The sequence below is a fragment of the Rhyacophila brunnea genome, unplaced genomic scaffold (genome assembly GCF_057557595.1).
Source record: "Rhyacophila brunnea isolate RB1 unplaced genomic scaffold, BYU_Rbru_1.0 scaffold_19, whole genome shotgun sequence".
NCBI lineage: Eukaryota > Metazoa > Arthropoda > Insecta > Trichoptera > Rhyacophilidae > Rhyacophila > Rhyacophila brunnea.
This window is the reverse complement of record NW_028232848.1, coordinates 2,437,190-2,457,011: the sequence shown is the minus strand read 5'-3', so window position 1 is coordinate 2,457,011 and position 19,822 is coordinate 2,437,190.

The window sequence follows — 19,822 nt, the reverse complement described above, 5'->3', positions numbered from 1 at the left end:
CATTATTCGTAGGATGTTTATCATACTTGAATGGTCAAAGACATAGCTTATAATTAATATCTTTAGAATTATCTTCAAATGTGTTAATCTTGCCGATTTTTTGAATAATAAAATGCCTAATTCTTGTCAAATTTGGGATCACAGAGATTATCAATATAATTTTTTATCGTAAATATTTTACTAAAATTATCTCATCATAAATTATACTAATGGTTTTATAAATGCGTTTAAAAATTAATAAATGTAAAAAATCTTAACACCACTGCACAGTTATGTACCGAAATATGACTATATTCTAAAACATTAGAGCGAGAGGTTTAAAAGAATAGTATTTTATGTAATAAAAATACTTTATGCAGTCATCAAATGTTTAAAATTAATATATAAAGGATAATAAAGCTTCAAAATTATACAAATAGATTATCTACAACGTTTAAGGTATGTCCAGGATCATGCTTTGAAAATAGAACAAAAGCTCCATTTTGACCTACGCTGAGCATGTACCCCCTTAAGTAAAATGGCAGATGTCCAGATCAAAATTACTATTATCAACAATTATTATAACAGTTTTAGATATTTCGGGGTACCTATGCATAGTGACGTCCCTAGACAAAATGCCGCCCCATTTTTTATACAGTATTTTTTATCATCCTTTGATGACTGCAATATCTAAGAAATGTGTTGTATGGATACCACAGAAAAGACTGAGTTCCCTGATGGATACATTACTAACAAAATATATACCACTAAATCTAATTTAAATGCCATCTCTACTTCAATAGTCAATATTGTGAGTCCACGGTTTTAGATACATTTAAAAATACACTTGAAAACTTTCAAAACTCGCGAGTGACTGGCAAAAATATTTGAATAAATTAATTAGGTAAGTATGTAGTACCTACCTATAATTCAAATATAATTCGCAAATCTGCAAGTGTTATTGCTGGACATCAAGTACGTGGCATCAAAAGCCAACGAAAGTAAACTAGACATCGCAAACCTGACAAAAAATACAGTCCTGTTAAACCGTTTATGTTACCTAATAAATACATTTTGTTTCCAACCAGTGGGCTGGATAATTTATTGGGAAGATATTTCAATTATTACTAAGTTGATGATTAAATAACTAATGATGATTCTCGATTTGCCGCCCTTGGAGTAACTGCCGCCCCCAAGCGACGCTCAATCTGCCTACCCTCACGGGACGTCACTGCCTATGCATCACTGAATATCCAAATGGGAATGGCTGGAGCAGCATTATCTAGGACTATATAATTACAGTGGTGAAGGGTGGAGGTAGGCTGTTAAGATCGGCCATAAATATTGCACATTAAACGTTGTCAGTCATACGTCTTTGTTGTTATTGAAATAAGACTACAATTTACAGATGATGTTAGTTTCAAAATTCAATTAAACCCTGCGAAAACTAAGACATAATAAATAATTGTCAAAAACACTCGTCTATCTATAAAATATCTAAAATTATGCATTTAAATCATACATCATTTTGGATATTTTATAGATAATTAATATTTTTTTATGTAATGTGTACTTAATATGTATTCTTAATCCAATGAAAACAAATAAATATGAATGAAAAGGTGTGCACAATTTTCTCGTATCGCCCAAAGTATTTATAGGTAAATCGTTTTACAGTGGCACCATAGGTACGGCAATTGCGGCTTGCAGTTGTAGTGGTATTGTTTGCTAGCATTTAAACAGGCATTGTCGCAAGCAATTCAATACACGCGCGAATCGCCTATGGTGCCACTGTAGAATGATTTACCTATACCTATCTATACCAAAACTATTATGGTGTGGTTAGCTTAGGTTACGTTAAACTAACCAACACCATCTGTAAATTGTAGTATTAGTTCAATAAAAATAAATACGTATGACTAACAAAGTTTAATGTGCACTATGTATGGCGGATCTTAACAGCCTACCTCCACCCTTCGCCACTGGTAGGCATACTTTTAATTCCAATCAATTAAAAATCAACGTGAAGAATGCCAATGTTAAGTAGAATGGCACATGTCCTGATCCAAATTACTATTATCAACAGTTTTAGATATATACTTAGGTATTTAGGTACACATCACTAGGGATTCCAATCCCGGGATCCCGAATCCCGGGATCCCGGGATCCCGAGCTATTTTCGATACCTATGAATCCCGGGATTGATAAACATAATCCCGGGATTTCGGGATTGATTTTTTTTATCAATTTGTATGGAAAATAAAATAAAAGCGAAAATATATTAGAAAAAATACTTTTAATAAAAAATAACTGCATACATTAGAAATAAACTGAGTTTGAATGAAGTTTGATTTATACCCATGTGTAGGTAGCTGATTCATTTTATTTTTTCACATAAATTATTAAAAATGAGAATGATTGGAAAAAACAATGCTTCGCACTTTTATCAAAGTAATTCCACCATGATATCATACGTTTTACGGCAATTTCATATTTGGCTGACTAATTAGATTTATGAAGCGGAAAGGCCATAAGTACGCCATGATTATTTGCTTTACTATTTTAAATCTCGCCAATCCATTCATTATGTCTTTACTATCAGAAACAGCAATCTCATATTAAATTCACATTATTATTTATATTACAATATTATTTACTCCATTAAACTTGTGTATTTCCAAGATTGAACGTATACAATATTAACAATAAATGTCTTAAATAGAATGAATTATACTAGATTAATTTTTGGTCGATTTTATCAATGTTATTTGTAAATATAAAATTTTTATATAAACAATGGAAAAAAATGCCAATCCCGGGACCAGTCCCGGGATCCCGGGATTGTCAAATTGTAATCCCGAAATCCCGGGATCAGAATTTTGGCTCGGGATTGGATTCCCTACACATCACCAAATATCCGAACCGGAATGGCAGGAGCAGCATTATCTGGGATTATAATATTAATATCTACCCCCAGTTATACTCGGTCAAATTTAAATTTTAAATTATTAATTTAAGACGTCCACAGCATGGCGTTTAGAAACAAATACATATTTTTAAAACAGTATTATATAAAAAAAGAAATAGATCTGTATTAAGTTATTAAACAGTAGAAAAGCCAGTATGTTTTTCCAATTAAACTACGGGCATAATTATTCTAAAAAAATACTGGCGCGATCCAGCAGATGGGCATTTTCGCCAAAGTTTGTACATTGCGTTTTTGGCATGTCCCATGACTTTGATTGATTTTTTCATAGTTATTATATTATAAAATGTTGGAAAGTTATGTACTTTTAACATGCAAATTTATTAATTTACTCTATTCAATCAGTTAAATACAACTATCTGACCTGTATATATTTTTAATTGATTATTTAGATCGAAAGGTAGTGCGTTTTTACCATGTCCCACCCATAAATTCAAATAAACAAAGTCTGATTTCGTCATTAATTTTGAGTGTGTAAAATTAAATTCGTAGTGTTTTCAACAGCTTACATTATATATTTTTGGAAAATATATAGTTTTTTCGTAAATTTGTACCAATATTGAAAAAAAATCACGTTTAAAGTGTGTCCCAGGATATTTGAAAAAGTGGAACTCCACATTCCGTTACCACGATTTTAGCATGAAGGCGAAAAATTTTCACTATAAATATGTTTTTTTTTAATGTAGCAACATTTTTGTATAACACTGATCGCCATGTACACTTTAAATTGTTGGTGTGTGTCGGTATCGCTATCGGAACAGGTTGCTTTCTGGGTTGGTCATTTAAGAAGTTCCACTACTGTTACCACGATTTATAAGGTAAGAAAACACATATTTCTATTTCACATACTACACATATGGAGCTTATCTTTCATACTACAGATATAATAAAACATATCGCAGGTTTAACAATAAAACTAAGCTAAATTTTGGCTTCAAACACTTCTGAAACAGAATCCGTTACTTCCACTCCGAAACTATATTGGTGGTAACGTATATGTGGAATGTAAAAGTAACGAAATGGCATGCATAAAGTTGGGTTTACAGTGTGTGTTTAGTTCTTCATAGATTATAAAAAAAATTATTTTGTCTGTTCGTATGAAAAACAAAAATATTTTCATTAAAAAATATAAAAAATAACCTGACTATAATATAATAATATAATAAAGATTAAAAAAGTATGTGATATGTCTGAATACGCAAAAATAGCGCACATAAAAGTATGGAGATAAAAAAAAACAACAGAAGGAAAAGAAAAAACACCAGACTGAAATAATTGCGAGACAGGCACTGGCTCTGTCATACTCTTTCTGTTATACGCCACCAAAATTTTAAAACTTCTCCATACATTTTAGGCATAGAAATTTATAAAAATGTATGAAAAAGTATTTTTTTGTCACGTTTAACAGAAATGTGTACTCGATTAGATTTAATACCTAGAACTGTAGGTATTCACGAAATGTCAGAAAAGTACGTCTTGATTACAATCAACCTGTATAGCTACATTTTATGTTGATGAATACAATTAAATTTCAAGACAACATAAAGTCGAACTTGGTTATTACGAGGAAGATGGGACCGACTGAATTTGCTTGTTATAAGCGTTACTCGTTATATCAGAGAATAGGTATTTTTAAATGAGCATGTCACATTACACAAAAAGCCGAAAATAAAAAATTTGGAAACCATCGTAAAAATCCCCGAAACGAGCATGGCATTCATAAACTACAAAAGAAGTTGTTTATTGTAATTAACGCTGGTAGGTACCTACGGACTTCACAAACCTTGGATTTTTCAACCATATGCGTGGATACTTTTTTATTATTGTCGGTGAAACACCAATAAGGTAGGTACTTAGACACTTTACTAGTGTCATAAACGTAATCCGACCCCGGCGGCATCCTGTCGAATCGGATTTTATTGCTTAGGGTCGAAATGTTTTAAAACGGTCGACACATTAACAGTATTTTAGCTCGGTATATCCGATAAGTTGCTCGTTATAACAGTGAAAGAATTAAATGTATGGCGAAAATCATAAACCAATTGTCAACAAATGTTTCGTTATTACATCCGAGATCTCGCTATGTCAGAGATCGTAATAACCGAGTTTGACTATAATTATTTTCGTAAAAGTTATATACTCCGTGCCGCGCTAGGAACTCGCGTCTGAATCCCTTGCTGATTTTTTTTTTCATATATTGTTAATTTGCTTAAAAATATTTTTTATCTGAGTTACAAATAATATAAATGCCAAATAAAGTTATGGTAATGTATAGTGTGTCAAAATTATTACCTACCTTATTTTACAAGTATTGTGAAATTTATTATAAAATATGTCTATTTTAGTGATTAAGTTTGATTTGTTTTGTTATTTTGACGCACGTTGAATATTTATCTGTCTATCAAAAAATTCAAATAAATTTCATAAAACAAAAATTTGTTTTTATGGTAACATGTAACTTAAGCTTTACAAATTACACTCCGTTACCATTTCGTTCCATTCCGAAAATGTCCCCAAAAAAGTTGAACGTTAACTATTTTTCATTTGATTATTAAATAACGAAACTTATTTATTTTTCCAATAAAATTTAGTAAAAGTGATTATTGTCTTTAAAAAAATAGCAGAACGAACATTGATTGGTTTTTTCAAATACTAAAGGAAAAATGCTCTGCCATTATAGACATAGGGTAACGGAGGGGAACGAAATGTGCCCAAGAATTAAAATTCAATAATATTTTTTGACTATTTGTAGTTTTATTTTGAAGTGTATGGTTTTTTTTAATCTAATAGAGCTCTTTTAAGTGATAAAAAGTGTTTCATTCATGTTTTAAAAGCTAAGTTTCGTAGTCACGGAACGGAAACTTATTATGCCCAATTTCATAATAAAAATGATATAAATATTGTATTAATCAATATTTTGCTGAAAAATTGCTATCACCAATTCAGCAATAGAACAAGGAATCTGCTAGCTATATAAAAATGGTTAATTTGAGTGAAAAAATAATATTACCCAAATTTCAAACATGTACAAACTTTGGCGAAAATGCCCAGATACAGGTTCAAGCCCTGTCGGGTGTCGTATTTTTTCTACAAAATGTTTTTTTCTATTCAATTTATTTCAATTTAATTTAATTTCAATTTATTTAATTTTCAATTTTTTTTAACATATTGTGGACATTACAAATTATAAGTTTAAGACGTTCACAACATGACATTTAGAAACAAAGATATATAAATATAACAGTATTACATAAAAAAGAGATATATCAGTAGATAAATTAGATAGGTACAAGGAAGTACACCGGATGAGTTAAGCAGACCCTATTTTAAGAATTTATAAAACGACATCTACATAAACTCATTCTCACGTAGGTGAGAACATCCGTGTAGAACACCCGAAGCAATTTCGTTGAACATAGTTATCGCTCTCCCAATTGGCATTACCAGTGGCAGGTTGGTTCTGCACCTTGGGAGAATAAACAACTGATGGTCACTATTTCTAAGATAGTTATCAGGGACACACAGGTCAACACTGCCCAGAATGGCAGAGTTCTCATTTATACCTCGTATAAGTCGAAAAAAATACGTAGCTAAATAAAGATTTCTTCTAAGTTGCAGACTGCAGTATGTAAGCATGCCTAAGAGAAAGTCAGTTGGATAAAGCCACGGATAGTATCCATACAACCTCAAGTAAAGGAGTCTCAAGAATTTCTTCTGTACCCTCTCCACCATAAGGCCATACTTCAATTGATGCGGTGCCCAAACAATAGACCCACTCTAAAGTCTCCTTCGAACTAAAGAATTAAATAAAAGTTTTAATACCGTAACATCTGAAAAGACCCGGGAAGTGTGTATATGCATGATATGTTTTCAAATTATGTATATTCAGTATTATAGAATGTTACATTCTCAAATCTTGTATTTTATTCGTTGAATAAAAGAAATAGTTTATTGAATTATTTTGTTTCGAAAGTGAGACAAATTATGCCACTTTCTTGCGAGATAATAATTGAATTGACACACCAATAAGTCTTAAAAAGTTCGGGCAACATAATTAGTAAGTATCGCAACAACAAGTCGATGAAATAAAAAATATATTCGATATCACCTGACCATCGTCCAAATTTTACCGCCCGTAACCAGAAACAACCGACATTTTTCTCGTGCAGTTTGACGTTAGTTAAATATTGCGGGTTTTTTTGAAAATGGAATATTAATTTAATAAATCCCTAATATTATTATGACAGTTAAAATATGACATTATCTGTCAAATTATACTATACTCAGGGGTAGTCAACCTGGTCCCTACCGCCCACTAGTGGGCGTTCCAGCTTTCATGTTGGGTATGGGTTTTAAAAACATAAAATTGCCCGTGACAATTTAAATTTCAGAAAATATACTATTTGTATCGCCCTCGCATAAGTTTAGTTGACGTTACGTAAGTGAAACTATAGTGCGATCGCAAACAAAAGAGCCTCGTCCCAGAAAAGCGTTTGTTCCTCAAAAAAATTGACCCAGATATCCAGTATTTAGTTTCGCAGCATCAGCCTCAGGGATCTCATTAATAATTTAATTAATTAAATGTAATTTCATCAGACTTCATGTTTCTATATATGCAAAGTATAAATAAAAAGATATATTCAACTAGAGTACGTTGTTTTATAAAGATTTATTCTGCCAAATTTAGCGACGGACATAAAGTATTTGGTAAGTAATTATTATTATATGCTTTAACTTGCTGTAACTCTGCTTTATAAATTTTTAAATTAAAGTTACTTCCCTACTTTATCAAACACCATTACTGTGGAACCGGTGGGCAGTTAGAAAATTTTACAACTAACATAGATACAAAGTTGGGCGGTAGATAAAGAGGTTGACTACCCCTGCTATAAATGAAAGGTATCTCAATATTATACCGAAATCGACATTTTACATTATCATTTCAAATTTATTTACTTTTTACATACCTACCGTGAACATTAAAAAGTATAAATTTAAGACGTTCACAACATGACATTTAAAAACAAAGAAACAGTTTAAAGAAGAAATGAATATATGCAATATCACAAAAACAGTATGAAAAGTAAAGTAAAAGGTACACAATTGTAAAAAAATATATAAATTATAAAGCATGGAAGCACGCCGAATGAGCTAAGTGGACCCTATTTTAAAAATGTATAAAACAACGTCCACCTATACTCATCCTCACGTAGATGGAAGATATCAACATCCGAAGCGATTTGGTTGAACAGAGTAATTGCCCTCCTAATTGGCATCACCAATAGCAGGCAGTGGCGAAGGGTGACTTTTGGAAAGAGGTAGGCTGTGGAGATCTGATAAAAGGAGCACAATTCAATGAAACTTCAAAAACTCATTGACTGTTTGATGTGTTTAAATTACGTATTTTTCAAAACATGTATACCCATCAAAAATCATTAGATAATTTTTTTTTTATATAAAAACAATCTATACTTACTTATTTATTAATATTCGATTAAACGCCGTTGAAATTATTTTTTTAATTATCTAATTATTAATGATTTTGGACAAAGTGCGCAATCGTGACAACAATATTATGCGCGAATGTTTTAGGCTCTGCGATAGGAGCTTACCTTATTTCGTACAAATCAGCAGACTTGCTGAGGTTACGAGACGTAAAGTCCATATGAAAAAAAAATCAGAATTATTTCACACATAATCGGAAATTTATTTACGTCGAGACGTCGCGGCGTTTATTATTTATTTACGGCGCGCTATGGTATATTTTTTAATACCTTTGCAGATTGTTTTGTAAACTGTGTAATATTGTAATACATTCCTACATATACGACATCTCTCGTTGGCAAAATAAATTATTTTTATATAACATAAAATAATGAAGTAATTAAGTATATAAATATGTCAATATGCAATTAAAAAATATTTTTCTTAAGAAGGTAGGCTTTAAATAATCGCCTAGTATGGAGTCTTCGCCACTGATGGCAGGTTAGTTCTGCTCATCGCTATAGGTACAATACAAAACAAAACCGTTCGTATAGGAAGGTAAGGCAAGCCATGTTAATTGGAATACCCATGTTTAAATAGACACACATCATATATATAAAATAATAAGGAAAATTTATAAATTACTTCTGTACCTACCTTAGAACCAGTGTGTTTTAATAATTTTATTGTTGTTGATGTTGTTGAAAATGAGTAAATTTTGTATAAGTATAGATTAACATGTCTGTCAGGGTTACATGTTAATTGTACACATTACATTCCACTGTAGCACAGTTCGCCGTGAGCTTTTTTATCGGAAAAAGATGACCGTATACTCTACGGTCATCTCTATAGCATGAGATGAAAAAAATATGCGTTGTTCGTGGAGCATTTTCATAGCCGATTTAGGCAAAATTAAATAATGAAAACCTATCCTAACCTAATCTAACCTCATCTCACCTTACCTCACCTAACCTAACAAATAATCCAGTATATCGGCTATTTTCAAAATTTGTTTGCCGCTGGCTTCCTGTAATCCGACAAGGACCGTGTTTTATTTTGACATGAATTTTATCTCAGTACTATACGACCCAGAAAGGTTGGGCTGTCTTTAATATACGACCATAATGTATTTTTGATACAACATTTCACGGTAAAGTGTGATTGAGCGTCGCTTGGGGGCGGCAGTTACCCGAAGGGCGGCAAAGCGAGGAGAATCATTTATAGTACCTATAATATATATATAAACAGCTAGGTACCTAAACTTAGTAATAACGAAAATATTGTTCCATTAAAAATATCAGCTCACAGGTTGGAAACAAAATGTAATAATTAACATAAAACTGTATTTTTTGTCATGTTCGCTATGTCTAGTTTACTTCCGTCGTCCTTCAACATCCTTGGTAACCAGAAACGACCGCTTGTGGGCGGCAGTTACTCGAAGGGCGGCAAATCGAGGAGAATCATTTGGTCAGAATCACGAAAATCACTCTCCTTTAAAAAAAAATCAGTTCACTGGTTCATATCAGTTCACAAAATGCATTAATTAACATATAGGGTTCAACAGGACTGTAATTTTTTGACAGGTTTGCGATGTCTAGTTTACTTCCGATGCCTTTCGACGTCCTTGGTGACCAGAAACGACACGAACACGGATGATAAAAAATATTGTATACAAAAATGGGGCGGCATTATGACGCTGCCCTGGGGCGGCATTTTGTCTAGGGACGTCACTGCTAAAACAGTTAATGCATTACTTCTTTGGATGTCTATGCTTATTCGCTGTCTCAGGCACCTACTCAGTTGAATGGCACTTTCTTATTTTATCAGACAAGGGACGAATGATCACAGCCACCGTCTTCAAAGCAGACGGAACCCAAGGGACAGACAATATAATTAATAGGTTGTATTTTTTGGCTAGCCAAAAGAGCTGCCGAACTTGACGATTGAAGTGATTTATTCAGGTGAGAATATGCCGCGAGTGTATCCACCACAGTGGCATCCCAAACCATACACTTTCTTTCCTTCCATGGAATCATCGTCTCACCAGATCGCTTGCCATCTTGTCGACAGAGTGACATCAAGAGGATCGTAGGAACTACCGACGAAACCAAAGATCGACAGATTAATTCATCAATTTACAAACTGGGAGGCGCGGAGTGTTGCAAAGGGAGGCGCGAAAAGTTTAACACAAATGTAGCCACAGGTTTGCAGTTTGAAAATGCATAGTTTTGGGGCCCCAAGCTTGGGGCCCGGGCATAACACACATCACAAATTTACTCTAGTAGTTAAAAAAGTCGCATGCGGCGCTTCTTTGTTTCAGGACTATTAAATATTTTAAATATGTGGTCGTGGGTTGCAATTATTTTATGTGATACCTATATGATGATTGCTATACTTAAATGATAACTCCCGTGTATAATTTGGGAAACACTACTTCAGAGCACATCACTGCCATTAACCTCAGCGATAGGTAAGTGGGCCCGCCAAAGATCCTGGCCTGGGTGCCCGCTTCAGGATGTGGGGCCCATGATAAAATCCATTTGTCAATGAACGATGATGATTTTGGATTGACTACTATTGAAAAGTAAAAATTGATAGAATTATCATGCGATATTTCATTGAAACAAAAACCCTAGTTCAATTTTGATTGAATCGAAGTGAAGAATAATAAAATACTTTGTCAAGAAAAGCAATGCAAGTTGTAAGTAAAGTACTGCTATCATTGATTCGCAACATCATATTTATGCGAAATGGGATTTTCTGCATTATCTGCAATGAAATCCAAATATCGATCCGTTTAGTAGAAAAAGAGCACTTTGTGCTAATAAACAAGCACATTCATCGCATGAAAAATAAATTAATTTAAAAATTAATATAATATACGTAAGTAGTAAAATCTTGTTTATTTTTATAATTAAGTAAGTTTTTTTTTCATTTTTGTATTAGTACATTGTTGGCTATTTAAAAAGGTGTCTGTATTATTTAATGAAATAAACGGGGGGGGAGGCGCCATAATTAGATTTTTTCAAAAGGGAGGCGTAGTAACATAAAGCTTGGAAACCACTGGATTAATTAATCATTGATAGCAGAATGCATTATAGGTATTCTGATTTGATTCTGTGTCGATACAAAGATTAGAAATAGGATTGCATTGCAAATAAAAATATAACAACCTTCGTCAGAGTAATAATGAAATATGATGTCAAGGACAAATGCAGGAGTGTTTTAAATTTCCCAACGGGGTTTGAAATCATAAATAACGCAATGTTGTCTCTATATTATTATATTAACCTATTTATTTATATACATTGCGATCATAATTTTGTCACTTTATGAATCTACATTGTAGATATTAATTAACACAAAACACTATAATATATTATAATATTTAATGCACATGTTACGCCGAATGTGTGAAATTGCGTATTACATAAAATCGGCAAAATGTTGCCTATTTCATGAAAAATGCAAGCCCGTTGCCTTATTCATGAATTAGGCAAAATATCTGTGAATAAATATATATGATATAATAAATGAGTGCGTGAATACGGAAGTAATTTTTCTGAATAGTTCATGCATTGGGCACATTAGATAGCGCTACGCTGGTGTTTTTTGCAACTAAACCAAATGTGTCAAATGCTCACGCATTGGTCAAAATAGATGGTCGTTCTCCGGTGGTGATTTTTGCAACTAATCAAACTAACCAAATGTGTCAAACGTGAAACGTCATGGATTATGTAAAAATATACCAATCAATAACTACAATGACGTTCATATCCATTTACTATGTTCAAAAAAAACTAGAACTATAATATGATAACGGAAGAATTTTATTAAAAGGTATTTTCGGGATTTGATTCGTGCTTGGGTCTCAGGCAATGGTCGATTGTTTGTTTGTGATAGTACGATTTGACAGTTTGCTGACACTTGTTAGCTAACCTCAAAATGGACACTCATTTGAATTCAGAATTAAAAAACCTAACCTAACCTAACCTAATAATAATAATATTATATTATGTCCAATTATAACTAATAATACCATCCGTATTAAATTTACTTTTTCTGTCATGTTGACAGTTTAAGAATTCCATTCCCTGCCAAATTCACGCACTCGGCAGATAAATTGCCTAATTCATGAATAATGCAAGCCCGTTGCCTTATTCATGAATTTGGCAAAATATTGCCGATTTCGTGTAATACGCAATTTCACACATTCGGTGTAACACACATACCTAGATTAATAACGATTGCGACGATTGCGATAAATATAACAAAGTCGTGTTCAACTGCTTTGCGGGTCAAAAGAGATCCTCATCAATTGCACTCAGCTCGAACAGGTGAAAAACTACATCTATCTGGGACAACAAGTATCTATAGATGGATGTATATTTGATGAAATTGTTCGCAGAGTAAAGCTAGGCTGGAGTGCTTTTGGGGGCCTGAATAATATCTTCAAAAGTGCCCTCCTAATGTGCCTAAAGTGCAATGTTCAACCAGTTTGTGCTTCCCGTAATCAGATATGCGTGTGAAACATGGACCCTAAGTAAAAGAGAGATCCGGAAACTTAGAGCAGCACAACGCGGTATGGAGAGGTGCATGCTGAGCACAACGCGAAAAGACAAAAAGAGAAATGAGTGAATTAGGAAACAGCAAAGGGTTTGCGATGTAATAGAGTTCGCTAAAAACTTCAAATGGAAATGGGCTGGACACATATCTCGAAGAAAGGACAATCGTTGGTCAAATCTAGTCATCCAGTAGTACACAAGAGGTACAAAACGTCCGCAAGGTAGACCTGAGGCTGATGGATCGATGAAATGATTAAGATCTGCGAAAGTACGTGGAAACGCAACGCACAGGACCGAGAGATTTGCAATCAGCTCAGAGAGGCCTAGATCTACCAGTGGATAGATTCAGGTTGATGATGATAATGAGTATATTGCATTATCATGTTGCGTTTTGTTTCAATTGAGTCGTATAGTATCAAAAGTAGATCTGTGCGTTATTCATCATTTCGAGAAAATTACGAAAAACGTTTTGTTGGGTTTTTTAGTGTTATGAAATATGTTTCTACTTTTAGAAATTAGAAATTCAATCGAAATTCAACAGTTCTTCTTTTGTTTCCAAAGTATTAAACAGTTCTAATTTTGATACCAAGCCCTATTTTCATTTACAATTTTATACCACACAGATATGATTTTGATTCGAATATTATATTGCTAGTCGTACATTATGGTCAGAAGAATAATTTGGCATACTTAGTTAAATTTCGATATATTTGCGACAGTTCTACTTTTGATACTATACGACTCAATTAGAGAATCATTCTAGATTAAAGATGATTTTGACATTAGCCTGCGCAGGATTTACATTTGAAAAACCCAAAGATGTTGAATTAACCATTATATTATTAGGTTACATGTAAATTCCACGTATAATATTTCGCCGTAGCACAGTTTATCGTGAGTGTCTTACCGGAAAGAGAGTCCCGTATAGCATTAAGATAAAAAACATACGCGTTTTCCCTGGAGCATTGCAGACATTACTGTTGAATGTTTGATAATAACGCCGTCACTATAATCATATATTATTCGATTTTTGTATTTTGTATGGATTAGAGAAAATATCAGAATTTGATATAAATTATACTGTATAATTGTATTTCTAATTTACTTATCTAGTACCTATTTTTTCTGTCTTTCCCTTGTATTCCGGTGGATTTTATGTGGTCATGTCATGTCATGTGTTTCCCGTGTCCGGAAACTTGTACGAATGCAGTTTGCCGTATCACACTTCACTGTGAAATGTTGTACCGCAAATATATGGCCGTATATTAAAGACCGTCCAACCTCTTTACTAAAATTTACAGGAAGCCAGCAGCAAACAAATTTTGAAAATAGCCGATATACTGGATTATTTTGTTAGGTTAGGTTTTCATTCTTGAATTCATGAATTTTGCCAAAATCAGATATAAAAATTGAATTAATCTTCATATTGAATCTAATAAAATTGAAAACCGTATAGTATACGGTCATCTCTTTCCGATAAGAAAGCTCACGGCGAACTGTGCACAGTGAAATGTTTGAGGTACAATTTACATGTAACCTGTATTTCCGATACAACATCTCACGATGAACTGTGCTTCGTACGTACAAATTTCCGGACACAATTATTCTATCCCACACTTTAAAATATTTGAAAATAACAAATTGTTCTTAGCTGAAGAATAAAATTATTAATTTCACTTAAATCGGTGTATAAAATAATATGACCGTGTCTATATCCAACCGTTATGGAATAACGCACTTGCAACAAAGGTAAAGTGGTGAGATATCAGCAGTATGGTGAGGTGCGGGTAGAAGGGCGTGCGCCTAGGTCTAACCGTGGATTACTCATTGATTTAAATGATACAAATTAATTCAGAATATTGTTTATTTGTTATGTGTAATTTCGTAATTTGTAATTCGTAATTTACGGAGATGAAGACTTGGGGGATGACTAGTTTAGATTTTTTAAAACTATAGATATCTCATATTATTAGAGTCATGTGGCTGTCTTACTGTGAAATGTTTGATACATTAATTTCACCTAACTAAGCAACAACAAAAGGCAATAATAATTAATACGGCCACCATAGCAACAAGCCACACATTGGTTAGTGTTCTTTAATAATTAAAAAAAATTACATGTCATTCTAATTGGTTTAAATTGTGGCGTATGTAAATGCAAATGATGTCTTTGAGTGAACTGATATTCTACACGCAACGTTGCCAAATTAGCGTTGCTATTGCCAGATCTAGTTTTTTTTTTTTAAATAGGCAATCTAGCTTGGAAAATACACATTGGCGTATTTATAGCGTTAAGGGCCCACATGGTCAGCGTAGGTCAAAATGGAGCTTTTATGGTATTTTCAGAGCATAACCCTGGACATTCCTTAAACGTAGTAGATAATCTATTTATATAAATTTGAAGCCTTATTATCCTTTATATTTATTTTAAACATTTGATGACTGCATCAAGTATTTTTATTACATAAAATAGTATTTTTTTAAACCTCTCGCTCTAATGTTTTAGAATATAGTCATATTTCAGTACATGCATGTGCAGTGGTGTTAAGATTTTTTACGTTTATTAATTTTTAAACGCATTTATAAAACCATCAGTATAATTTATGTCGGCATTATTATAGTGAAATATTTACGATAAAAAATTATATTGATAATCTCTGTGATCCCAAATATGACAAGAATTAATATGAAAGAACTCTGCCATGCATATATATTGAACATCTGTCATAATGTACATTTTGAGTAGGTATATATATACCGATATACCTACCAACTAATGACTTAATAAATGGTAAGTCATTTTATTCTCAAAGATGATGCGGAAATACGGGAAAATGTATATAGGTACGAATTGATACTGAAAAGTCTAATTGAGGATTCATTAATTTGTAGAGACACACTACTAATTGTCTTGTGCTCTGAGATTTATTTAACTTTAACAGGACTGTACTGGGATAAAAGCCTCGTGTTAGTGTTACAAGTATAAAAGAAGTGTTTGTTTTAATTCACCATGATTATTGAGATTAAAATATTCAGAGCATGTGGGATGATGTATGTAGCCAGTGACGTCCCGTGGGGGTAGGCAGATTGAGCGTCGCTTGGGGGCGGCAGTTACTCGAAGGGCGGCAAATCGAGAAGAATCATTACGTATATATAGAAATAGGTACCTAAACTTAGTAATCGCGGAAATATCTCTCCAATAAAAAAATCAGGTTGGTTGGAAACAAAATGTATTAATTATCGCAGAATGTTTAACCAGAGTGTTTCTTTGTCGGGTTTGCGATGTCTAGTTTACTTCCGTTATTCTTGGACGTCACATCCTTGATGACCAGCAATGACACGTGTAGATTTGAGAATTATATTTGAATTATCGGTGGGTACATACTTACCTAATTAATTTATCCAAATATTTTTGCCAGTCACACGCGAGTTGTGAGGTGTATATTTAAATGTATCTGAAACCCGTGGACTCACAATATTGTCTATTGAACTAGAGATGGCATTTAAATTAGATTTAGTGGTATATATTTTGTTAGTAATGTATCCATACAACATATTATTTCTTAGATATTGGAGTCATGGAAGGATGATAAAAAATACTGTATAAAAAATGGGGTGGCGTTTTCGCGCCGCCTAGGGGCGGCATTTTGGCTAGGGACATCAATGTAGTATGTAGCCCAGCTATTTCACTGTCATTGTATACGCCTGAAATCAGGGTGCAGAAAGATGATGGGTGATGAAGGGAAATCCATTTAAATTCCAAAGATTACAGGAAACTTTCATGGTCATAAATATATAGATTACAAGACTATTCCTTAATATTATCTTCAATTGAATGAACTTAGCTGATAAAATTTTATGATGTTGTATTATTGAATTAATGCATTTCGAGTGTTTGCTTGACACTTGACATACATAACAATATGTTCTATCGATCATGACCTGTTAATAAACATAATGTTTTCTACCGTGTAGAGATAATAATTGGTAGGTACCTAGATCAGTGCTTCAAAACCGTGGCACGAGCACCTACTTCGTGTCCGAAAACTTGTACGTATGCAGTTCGCCGTATTACACTTCACCGTGAAATGTTGTATCGGAAATATCGCATCCTCGCAACTAAACCGCCACAAGTCCAAATTTACGTGTTTTGAGTTAATTACTACATTTCATTGTCTATCGTTAATAGTATATGTACCGAAAATTTCATATCTCTAAGTCATCAGATTCAAGTCAAAACTTCATTCAATATCTAAACATATTTCAAAAACATAGTACTTACAAAAATGCGAAAGGTAAAAACTTCAAAGCTGATTTTCTCTGTTTGACGTTTTTTGGATTGTGGCAGTTTAGTTGCGATGGTGCGATATATGGCCGTATATTAAAGACCGTCCAACCTCTATGGGTCGTATAGTACTGACATACAATTCATGTCTAATTAAAACACGGGTCCTATCGGTTTACACTTTACAGGAAGCCAGCAGCAAACAAATTTTGAAAATAGCCGATATACTGGATTATTTTTTGTTAGGTTAGGTTAGGTTTTCATTATTAAATTGATGAATTTTGCCAAAATCAGCTATGAAAATTTAATTTATATTCATATTGAATATAATAAAATTGGAGACCTCATTAGCTCTGGCGCGTTCATAAACATAATACAAAGGCCCCTTTATTCGAATACAAAGGCCTCCTATATTATATACGAGCGCGACACCCGTGTCCTGTCTGAAACGGGCCTTAGGTCCATACTCTGACTCTAAACACAAATTGAAAAACAATGTGTATTTGCCAGGCTCAATATTTGAACCTGGGACCCACGACGCTATAGGCCGACGCTTAAGCCACGCGGCCGATATTTTGTAAAATGTTGCTAATGTAAAAAGTTTATGGTTTTTACTTCTCTCATTTTTCCTTTAGTCTTTGTCAATGTAAGTATTTAGTGTTTTGAAAAGGACAAACTAGGTCAAAACATTTAAATTACAGACCTACAAACTTATCTGTAGAATGGCCAAAAATGGAACTACGAACTACCATAGGACGCCATTTTGAAAATTTCATTTGAATGTCAGATTTTGTCAAGTTACGAGTCTTGATTAGGCAGTTTTCGACAGTGGCTCCCCATCCCATTCTTTAGATAAGTTTGTAGGTCTGTAGGTATATAATAATATGTTGCTATGAAAATAATAATATTTTATCAGGCGCCCACGGAGAAAAATAGTTAGGGCTGTCCATTTCGAAAATATCTACATTATAATAATTTATTGTAAGTAGATTTTTTAAGGCGGTTTGGAGCCCATTAACAAAATCTAGCAGGTACTAATGACTTCTGCATTTATCCTGTCTACTGCCCACACTTTTCCAGGTATATTCCCCATATTCACACACTCCGATTTTTGAGTCTAGCAATAAGCACCTGGCTTGCGACTGTGAACTAAGGTGATCACCTGCGACTTATTGCGACCTGTCACATCCACAATGATAATCAAATGCGCGTGGCCTAGCGGTCATAATTATCAAAATCATTAGTGTCCGTTTGTGTCGTCCGCGCTAGCTATCTTGTCTTTTTGACATGCCGCTTCAGAATATTGAAGCAAACATTGGATGCCTCAGATGATTTCGTCTCGCGTGTCGTAGAATGCTGAGAGGAGTCAACACGTTGAAAAGGTTATTTGACAGCCAAATTAACCTGGTCACAATATTCAGTTATGAGGTCCTGATGAAGAAGAAGTTGTATTATTCCATTCACCTAACTAATTTGCACTTTTTTCATTCCTGGGGGGTTTGGACCTGAAACCCCCCATTGTGTCCAATATATTATGTAATAAATAATGGTTATAACTTTGCATAATACATTGAAAGTAGAAATACGTTTGTACCCTGTTTTGTATATAAATAATGTATGTGGCGATATTATGAAAACTGCTCCTTACTTTTTAATTATATTGTGTCGCTTATACTGGTTTAATCCTCACCACCTGTTATTTTAATTTACACAGATTCAGATAGGAATATTATAATAATATGCATTGTTTTGCATCATATCGACCAACGCCATCTATGATCTTTAATTAAAATTCAAGAGATAGTACTGCCATCTATAAAAATATTATTTTAGTACAACAGAAAGATGGTTTGTTTCTGAAGTGCGACAAAGAACATCTAGTGATGGAATTACAAAACATGGAATTTATGAATATTCACATTCTCAAAAAGTGTTATAAGCATCTAAAAACAATATAAATAATCATGATTTTTATGTAGATTCAAAGATATACTTACAAGTAGTGTTAGTGGTAATGCTTGGTAATTATGCCAGATATGTAGACACAAATGGAACTAAAACTTGAAAGGCAAGCATCGTTACATTTGTGTATGAATGATACATACCACACCAGAATTGTGTGAGCAATTTATCATTAAACAAGTTACGTGCCGAAGAATCATTCCGCAAATCCAAGAATTCATCGGGAATGCTGGCTACATCAAGGGAAGCAGAGAATGGATTTCGTGTCAATGTAGTTTCTTATTCTTTCAGCTCATGGAAGTAACGCTGAAGTTCGTTATCAAGGGATTGGAGATGCCCAGCAATATCCTCCAAACTTTCATTTATTTCACCTTCAGATTCATCTACCACACAGCAGAGTTTCTTAAACATGGCAATGTTACCAAGATTTATTTTTCTTCGCCAGTTTTGGCGAAACTCTCAACACATGTTTCAACCAACTGTGACAGAATAGCATACCTAGATTACTTATTTTAATTTTAAAAAAATGTATGAAATTATTCAAATTTCAAGACACCATTA